This window comes from Misgurnus anguillicaudatus, chromosome 5 (assembly GCF_027580225.2).
Source record: "Misgurnus anguillicaudatus chromosome 5, ASM2758022v2, whole genome shotgun sequence".
Classification (NCBI taxonomy): Eukaryota; Metazoa; Chordata; class Actinopteri; order Cypriniformes; family Cobitidae; genus Misgurnus; species Misgurnus anguillicaudatus.
This window is the reverse complement of record NC_073341.2, coordinates 11,509,816-11,520,570: the sequence shown is the minus strand read 5'-3', so window position 1 is coordinate 11,520,570 and position 10,755 is coordinate 11,509,816.

Sequence of the window (10,755 nt, the reverse complement as noted above, 5' to 3'; positions counted from 1 at the left end):
ATTGAGGTCGTAAAACATACGCAAAAAACACATAATATTACTAAGGCAATGAGGTCACTAGTCATATAAATAAGTTTTCAACTTCGATTTAAAAATAGGTTGTCTCTCCTTCTTTCTTTTTCTCTCTTTCTACCTTCCTTGTTGCCCTCTCACACTTTTATCATACCATTCTTTTGCACTTGCTTATTCTTTCTCTACCTTTCTTCTCTTTCCTGTTTTGAAAGCTGCTTTCATTTCTAAAATTTCCACCAATGACCTACATTCATCTACATTCAGTTTCCCTGACCAATGATTTTTCTTTTTCCATTTCTTACCATACTTCACATTTTCACTTTCTTTACCACACGTATACTTCTCATCTCCTTCTAAATCTTTCTAAGCACAAACACTTCAAATAAAAACAAAAGATTCAACAACAAAAATTAAACAATTTCTTTCTTTTTTTTCTATTTCTGCAACTTTTCTTTCCCCGGGGAATTCTAAACACCACCTTCTGTTTGTTTACAGTGTGCTTACTTCAGCGTTTAACTGGTTGGTTGTTTTGAACCTTCAGGGTTTCTCTCCCTGTCGCTGTTTCAGTACACTGGGTAAATTCACAGTATATATATATATATATATATATATATATATATATATATATATATATATATATATATATATATATATATATATATATATATACACACAACTACAATACAATATAATACAATTGCTTTAGCACATCAAATACAAAAACCCCGCATAATATACAAAGCATACACCGAATACATTTTTGGTTTCTACACAAATATAGTAAATTCTTTGGGGCGATCCCCAGGATCCCCTTCAGCTACTGGGGGACTCGAACCCTCCATTCGGCTGACTGACAGTTATTGGGGGACTCGAACCCACTCAATTCAACTGTCCAACAGACATTGGGGACTCAAACCCACAATTCTGTTCTTGGGCGACACTGGTAAATAACAAATCAAATTACCAATCAGAAACTCACCCAATTCAATGAGTCTGAGTCGTCTTCTTAGCTTCAGATTCGGTCAATCCCAAGATCACCAGCCGAGGAGACCTAAATGCCGGCCTGGCAAGAAATTTTCACCACCCAGGACTTTCTTCGAATTCCTAGAACTCGGCCGTCGACGGGCTTCGGCATGTCTCCTCCACTGTTGATCACTGGATGTGTTGGAATCCGGCTCGAAAGACCAAAATGTCAGGTTTAAAATACTTATGAACCTTAACAAAAATAAGACACACTCAGACCACGAATGGGGTAGTAATATTCTGCAGGGAGAACCCAGATTGAGATGTCTCATCAGGAAACATTCATCTGTCTCTCAACTTGAGTCTTCCTGCGGTACTGTTTTTATTTAGGTTTTAATTAACTCCATTCATTCCGAAGGTCGAACCTCACAGACTTTCACAATTGTAACAACACCACACATTTCATTGGAGCCAAAAATGAATTGAGGAAAGCACTTAAACAATGTGATGACCATGCCTTTCGGACATTCATGGCTGAAAAGCAATGTGAGTTTGTTTTCAACTCTGGCTGTGTTTGGGAGCGCCAAATGAGTACCATCCGAAATGTATTGAAAGTTACTTTGGCTCAAAGTATGGGAAGACTTGATGATGCTTGTCTCAGAACACTCTTTTATGAGGCTATGTCCATTGTAAACAGTCGTCCTTTAACAGTTGACGAAATAAATGATCCCAATTCTCTTGAGCCCTTAACACCAAATCATTTGATTCAGATGAAATCAAAGATTGCTCTTCCTCCTCCAGGGGAATTTGTAAGAGAGGACATGTATGGTACCAAGCGCTAGCGTCGTATTCAATATCTGATTGAACAATTCTGGAGCCGGTGGAAGAGAGAGTATCTTTCAAACCTAACCCTGCGACAGATGTGGCATAAGATACGACGTAATCTTCAAGTGGATGATGTAGTTTTGATAAAAGAAGATCTCCTTCCAAGAAATCAGTGGCAACTGGGACGAATATTGGAAACAACTGTGGACAGTGATGGATTGGTACGAAGAGTGAAAGTGCGAGTTAGTGAACGGAAATCAATAGGAAAGCATGATGTTCAATTTAAATCTTCAGTTATAGAAAGACCAGTTCAAAAGTTAGTGATTCTGCTTAAAAGTGAAAGACGAGTTTAGTGAAAATGACAGGAAATAAACACATTTGTATATGTATGTTTGACCTAATCATATTAATATAATTTTATACTTACTTGCATATGTTGGTTTACGGCCCTTAAGATTGAAATCATGTATGATCTTATGAGGTTGGTTTTAATCATGTCATGATTGGTGGGAGTGTAAGGGACCACTTAAAATACTGTATTTATGTATTTTATGCAAGTATGAATTAGGTCATGAATTATTAAATACATTTGTGTAATTAATTTTGTAACTTGATTCACAATACAAATTTATGTCTTTGTACTTGGTGTATGTGAATTGCAAACGGAAGCTCACTGATATTTGTGTTGAAATTGTCCTCTTCAGGCACCGTAGGGAACAGGTGCACAAGTAATCATGATGAGATGGCAGGTGGACATATATGCTAGACGCCAGTTGTTTGAGTTGCTATTTTAATGTGTATTTTTTACACTTCGTATCATGTGAATGAAATTGGATGCACGGTTAATGTTGACGACAGGATTATGATATCTGGTTTGCACTCCTTGGAGAGCGTAGCAAGGTATGTTGATCGATTAATGAAATGAACATATCAATGAATGTTTGTGTAATGTTTGTGATGTCTATTTATGCAATTTGATGTTTGAATATGAATTTATCTTTTGCATAGTTTTCACGGTGCTGTGGGGTGTCGCAACTTGACGCACTGATGTATTAAATAAAGACGCTGTTTGGATACATCGTGTTGTCTCGTATGGTGAATTGAAACAAAACTTCACGCATCAGGTGAGGCTCTCGGGTCCAAGGGGTTGTTCTTTTCATTCTCATACTCGCACACACACAATGATTAACATGCAATCAGACACTTAAAGCTCTTCTGTTTCCATTAACACACACTTTGCACGGTTCACACACACAAATAGCCGCTCTGTTGGTTGTCCAGTGGTTAACTGCAGTAGTGTTTCTTTTTGGCAGGCTATGTGGAGAGCCTCCTTTTATAGCCAGCTCTGAGGAGAAACTTTCTGAGATGATTATGAAGGGAGGACTCACTTTCTCTAACCCTGTGTGGCGCACCATTAGTGATGCAGGTTAGAGTTGTCTCTGATATCTGTTTATATTTTCCTAAACCCCTGATGATAATGTCTAAACATCAGAAAAATATCAGTCAATACATTGAGGGAAATATACACTCACCTAAAGGATTATTAGGAACACCATACTAATACTGTGTTTGACTCCCTTTCGCCATCAGAACTGCCTTAATTCTACATGGCATTGATTCAACAAGGTGCTGAAACATTCTTTAGAAATGTTGTCACATATTGATAGGATAGCATCTTGCAGTTGATGGAGATTTGTGGGATGCACATCCAAGCACGAAGCTCCCGTTCCACCACATCCCAAAGATGCTCTATTGGGTTAAGATCTGGTGACTGTGGGGGCCATTTTAGTACAGTGAACTCATTGTTATGTTCAAGAAACCAATTTGAAATGATTCAAGCTTTGCCCCATGGTGCATTATCCTGCTGGAAGTAGCCATCAGAGGATGGGTACATGGTGGTCATAAAGAGATGGACATGGTCAGAAACAATGCTTGGGTAGGCCGTGGCATTTAAACGATGGCCAATTGGCACTAAGGGGCCTAAAGTGTGCCAAGAAAACATCCCCCACACCATCACACCACCACCAGCAGCCTGCACAGTGGTAACAAGGCATGATGAATCCATGTTCTCATTCTGTTTACACCAAATTCTGACTCTACCATCTGAATGTCTCAACAGAAATCGAGACTCATCAGACCAGGCAACATTTCTCCAGTCTTCCACTCTCCAATTTTGGTGAGCTTGTGCAAATTCTAGCCTCTTTTTCCTATTTGTAGTGGAGATGAGTGGTACCCGGTGGGGTGGTGCGTGTTGTGGCTTCACAAATGCTTTGCTGCATACCTCGGTTGTAACGAGTGGTTATTTCAGTCAAAGTTGCTCTTCTATCAGCTTGAACCAGTCATCCCATTCTTCTCTGACCTCTAGCATTAACAAGGCATTTTCGCTCACAGGACTGCCACATACTGGATGTTTTTCCCTTTTTACACCATTCACACCATGGTTGTGCGTGAAAATCCCAGTAACTAAGCAGAATTACTCAGACCAGCCAGTATGGCACCAACAACCATGTCATGCTCAAAATTGCTTAAGTCCCCTTTCTTTCCCATTCTGACATTAAGTTTGGAGTTCAGGAGATTGTCTTGACCAGGACCACACCCCTAAATGCATTGAAGCAACTGCCATGTGATTGGTTGATTAGATAATTGCATTAATGATGATGTTCCTAATAATCCTTTAGGTGAGTGTACACACCCTATGGATGTGACAAAAAAGTTACTAGTTTTTGGGAGAAAGCATACTGTGTAGGAATTGAAAAAAATGCAAACTAGAGGCATTATATATATGTATATATATGTAATGTGTGCATATTTGAAGAAAACAACATTATGAAGTTGACATATCTCTGTTATGGGTGTAAGAATTAAAAAAACTGTGCTTACCTAATTATGAAAAATTGCTTTAAGAATTTTTAGAGACCTTGCATGGGTATTTACACCACCAAATATTGATATCTGAGATACCCGAGTAAAAATATATTTTTTCTAATGGTAAGGCTGACATTTGCATGGAACTGCCCGTAACATTTTTGTGTTCTGTCTTATAGCTAAAAATGTATCGCGATGTCTGTTGAAAGTTGATCCGGCTCACCGTGTTACAGCCAGTGAGCTGCTAGATAACCCTTGAATTTCGGTAAGAGGACTCAATCACTCTCTTCCCCTGTGAAAATGAGGTCTTGAATTTTATGTTCTAGATTTAGAAAAAATTTAATTCTCTTCAGTTTGGCAAATGGCAAAAAATTGTCACTGTTTTAAAGGGGGATACATCCACCACAACGTGCACTAACGTCCTTGAACTCATGCGTACGTTTCAGGACTCACGAAACGACAAAGAAACTGTAGAGATGAGTGATAGACTGCAGGGCCTTTCTGTCATATCCACTCAGGACGAAGGATCAGGGCCTAGAACCTCAGAGGAGCTCTCAGACGCCCAAACACATTCTGTGGAGGACGTAACAGACAGGAGTGATCCCTCCGCCCCAAACAAGAAGGTAATAAACCGGATATCACGATGGACACTTTAGCTAAAAAAAGTGATCATCAAATTCTCAAAAGTTTTTAGCATATGAACTATAAGAAAGTAAGACTCAAATATATAGTAGAAGAGCCTAACTAATATCACTGGTGTTCATAATTCAGGAACAGGGTGTCCAGTACTGATTTCAGTCTTGGGTGCTAATTGGCAACCTAATGAATTAATCGTAAATATAAATGATTGCTTTTTTAAATTAATTTGGGTCTTTTAAAGAGCTTGTACAGTATTGTAGACGTGCATCATGCCTCCAAAAAGCCTTTAAATGTGACAGTATTCACATGCATTTCCCAACATACCAATATGTCTGCCATAAATAAGAAGTGTAAATGTCTCATTTATTTTTTCATGTGCTGGATTGTGTCCTTATAGCCTCTGAAGAAAAAAGTGTCAGCGTCATCATCTAACGCTTCAAAGAAGAGCACAACGCTCGCAAAGGCCTACAGCTCTCCGATTGCATTCAAAACACAGTCATTCACCTAGTCTTATTAAAATGTAACACCTGCTGCTTGCTGCTTTGCATGTGACTGCAAAAGAAATATGTATCAAAGAAAAAATATTTTGTCCATTTATAAGGTATGTGAAAATTCATGGTTAGAATTCTTGACAACAATCTGCATGTTCTTTAAACTACCACTAGATGGTGCCAAGATAACCCTGCTCCAACAGCTGTTAGAAAAGGCAGGAGTTGTATAGAACAGATATTTGCCTTGCGGAACATCATCGAACAGTGCAGAATGGCAAAGACAACTCCATGTGAACTTTATAGATTTTAAGAAAGCATTTGATAGTGTACACAGAGATAACTTGTGGCACATATTGAGGGCTTACGGAATCCCAAAACACCTGGTGAAGCTCATTAAAAGCTTTTACAAAAACTACAGCTGTTGTGTGGGTGGAAGCGACATTTGGTTTGAGGTAACGACCGGTGTCCGACAAGGCTGCGCGATGTCTGCATTACTCTTGAATCTTGTCATTGACTGGGTAATGCGACGCTCAACAGAGACAGGACATACCGGCATCATATGGACCACCACCACACCTGGGGAACGATAGGCACTCTGGCCCAAGACTGACAAAAGTGGAGAAATTTTGTTGCTGCCCTATGCGCCTTCGGCGTTAAGGGCAGTAAGTAACAGCTGTCACACACTACATAGCACCGTCCAGCACAGTGCACTGTGTCTTGTTTCATGCTTTTGTAAGATGAATGAGCGTGTCTTTTCTTCGCAGTCCCACACAGGTAACAAACCCTCTGCTCAGTCGGGCACAAAGAACTACACCAAGGACTCCAACTCGGGATCCTGCATCAAACCGTCATCGCCAGCAAATGCAGTAGCCATAGCATACAACTCAAGCAAGCACGAAAGTACGTCCCCACGCCCCTCCACTGCTTCTATCCCCCATTCAACCAACCCAGGCTTTGGCCTCCAGGCTCAAAAACGCAGCTAGACTTCATCAGAGACCGGTTGAATGGTCATATTGAGTGCCAATGGTGACGAATGCTTTTCCAGGGATCCACTGGGCTGTGTCGGGCCTGTTGGAGTGACTTCCAAGCCAGAATACAACAAATCAAAACTAAAAACTATACAAATCAGAACTTTAGTTTTTTACTCACATGAAACTGTGACCGTTTTCTTACAGTAATTTTAAGCAAATTCTTGAAGTGACAGTTCAGCTAAAATAATTCTGATAGTTGTACATGAAAAAAGTCAATTTCATCATACGGAAAATACATCATAAACATTCCCTACATTTTTTCTCACACAGGTTTAAAACAAATTCTTATTAAAGATTGGGTGAACAATGTTGGAAAAAATGTATTTCTTATTACATATTTGAATGTTTTATGTTACCATTTATGAATGTATAATTAATGGTTTAGATTTATGAATATATATACTAATTTGCTTAGAATCATATTAAGTCCGACTAGCTACTTAGAAAAACTGCCACGGTAAAATAGTGCATACAATGTTCTTTTGTTATCATATGACCTTTGGTAACTGCATCATCAAGCTGCATCATCAAGTTACTATCTTGTTTTGGTAAAATGTAATCAATCCTATTTAATCCTATTAAATGTGTGGTGTTGTTACAATTGTGAAAGTCTGTGAGGTTCGACCTTCGGAATGAATGGAGTTAATTAAAACCTAAATAAAAACAGTCCCGCAGGAAGACTCAAGTTGAGAGACAGTTGAATGTTTCCTGATGAGACATCTCAATCTGGGTTCTCCCTGCAGAATATTACTACCCCATTCGTGGTCTGAGTGTGTCTTATTTTTGTTAAGGTTCATAAGTATTTTAAACCTGACACTTATATCTCAATTACGAACATGCACCATATCCTATACTACTAGCGTCTGAAAAATGGTGCAATTCAGTTCCAAAATCTTTTGGATGATAGCATCTTGGAATTGAGACTTCTCTCAGTCTTTGAAAACCCATCTCATTCCTCCCACCGTGGGTACAAATCCTCAGGAAGCAAGTCATCCCATCCAACACCTCTACGGCACAACTCCTGTAGGATAAGCTTTATTATTATTTTAACAGTTACAACTTTTAAATGTACATATTTTAATAATATATATTAAATGCTAAAAATAACAAACTAAGATTGATAAATGCTGTATAACTATTGTTTATTGTTAGTTCATGTTGGCTAATGTATTTATGAATGTTAAAAAAATACTTCGAACCTTATTGTAAAATGTCACCATAGTAATAATGTGCCCATGCTTATGAAACTTAAAAGGGTTTCGGCCTTCAGCCTTCATTAAAAAATTCCCACGTACACACATGCACTCACACTCCCTCAATACAATAGTCTCTGAGTTCTGCTTGACTATTTTAATATTGTACCCATCTTGGGGATTATTTTCTCTTCACTAGAGAGACTAGTGCTTGAGTGGTGCAGTACTCACTGTATCTCCTGCTGCTCTCAACAAGATTAGAGACCCTGCACTTTGACTCCCAATCCTGCCCTCTTCATGGTGTCCAGGCACTCGGCGCTCATTCTGTACCAACAGCTAACATTAAAGTCACCTCACTTTTATTTATTTGTGTTGCACCTGTAGGAACATTTCTACGTAGTAAATGGGTCACAAATATGTTGTAAATATCAGTGACATAAATATAAGTCAACAGAATGTTAAAATATTTCTATTTGGATGGTTTATTTGTAATAGACAACAACAATTACTAGGAACAGGTACAAGTACAGGTAATTATTTTTTGGCAAAAGATGACCGGTATGGCGATAAGGAGACCAGCAAATACACATTTAACTCTAAAAAACATCTGAGGTCAGGAGAGCTGTTGGATGTACTGTACTGATGTGGCATAAGCATTCATTTAAATGAGCTAGATACTATGTTTTGATTGGAGATTTCTGTTTGGCTTCATTGCAAAACGGAGAGCTACAGCTATTAACCCTGTTGCAACCAATACATTCAAAGAAACATATAAACTTCTTTTTTTATTCTCTAATAGCAGTTCAATGTGCTTCAAGATGACTTGTGCACCTTTTCTAACATGTCATGAGCAGGCAAATCGATATCATGCCATGCAGGGCTTTTACAGTGATGAGTTCATCTGTTCCACATCCATCAAACTAAAGCAGCATGTCGGTTTACTTTCACCTCCATTTAGTTAAATTCTGTGAGTCTGAGGACAGACTGACAAAAAATTAATAGATCATTCTCAAAAGAAGTCCAATTCATACGAAGAGCAATATACAATTGAGTTGTTTGTCAGGTTTAAAATACTTATGAACCTTAACAAAAATAAGACACACTCAGACCACGAATGGGGTAGTAATATTCTGCAGGGAGAACCCAGATTGAGATGTCTCATCAGGAAACATTCATCTGTCTCTCAACTTGAGTCTTCCTGCGGGACTGTTTTTATTTAGGTTTTAATCACTGGTTAACTCCATTTTAATCACTGGTTAACTCCATTCTTTCCGAAGGTCGAACCTCACAGACTTTCACAATTGTAACAACATCACACATTTAATAGGATTAATAATAATAATAATAATAATTTTTATTTATATAGCGCCTTTCCAGAGCTCAAGGAAGGAGAAAAAAAAAACAATTTTAACAAGATGAAAATGATAATGGACACAAGAGTACAGAAGAGACAAAGGCAGGTCCAAAAATACAAAACAGAAATTAAGAGGCAAAACATAACATTCACAGAGAATTTTGAATGAATACAGCATAATCAAATCAGCAGGAGTAGCATTCAGAAAACAGGTGGGTTTTGAGTAGTGATTTAAATTCAATTATATTATTTACACTGCAGAGAGAGCGGGGAAGAGAATTCCAAAGTTTGGGTGCAATAGTAGAGAAAGATCTGCCCCCCATTGAAGAGAGGCGATACGGAGGGATAACAAGAAGACTAGAGTCAGAGGAACGTAGTGAGGGAGTTGGGGTATAGGGAACGAGCATATTGCAGAGATAAGGGGGAGCCAAACCATGCAGAGATTTAAAGGTCAGCAGTAGGATTTTGAATTTTATACGATGGACTACCGGGAGCCAGTGGAGATCTTTCAAAATTGGAGTGATGTGAGCAGAACGCTTAGTGTGAGTGAGAAGTCTAGCAGCTGGATATATTGTAACCTGGAGATGAAGCTGACAGGTAGACCAATGAAAAGGGCATTGCAGTAATCGAGACGTGATGACACAAATCCATGGATGACAGTTTCAGGGTCTTTGGTACTGATGAATGGGCGGAGTTGGGCAATGCGGCGGAGGTGGAAAAACGCAGATTTTGCAATGGAATTAATATGGGACTGAAAAGAGAGTGTTGAGTCAATGATTACACCTAGATTTTTGACAGTATTGGATATTGTGATGTGAGAACCAGCAATTTCACAGGTGAAATTCGAAGAGATATTGGTGGTTAGTGACGGAGTTCCAATAAAAATGATCTCAGTTTTATATATGTTCAATTTAAGGAAGTAAGAATTAAGCCAATCTTTTATGTCCTTTACACAAGCTGAATTTTTGTCAATTTGGGGAGTTAAGGTGGGTGTGCAAATAGAGTATAATTGAATATCATCAGCGTAGAAATGATAGTTGAGACCGTGGCGTTGTAAAATCTGACCGAGTGGTATGATATAGATTATGAATAAAAGGGGCCCAAGAACGGATCCCTGAGGAACACCTCGCTTCAGGGGGACAGTAGGTGACTTGGAGTCCTTAACTGAGATGAAAAACTGTCTGTCTGTGAGATAGGAAGAAAACCAGGAAAGAGCAGAACCAGAAATACCCAAATTAGAGAGACGAGTAATGAGTAATTCATGAGAGACGGTGTCGAAGGCAGAGGTGAGGTCAAGTAGCAGAAGTATATACAGAGAATCAGCATCAGCAGAGAGCCGTAGATCATTCACTACCTTTACAAGCGCAGTTTCCGTACTATGG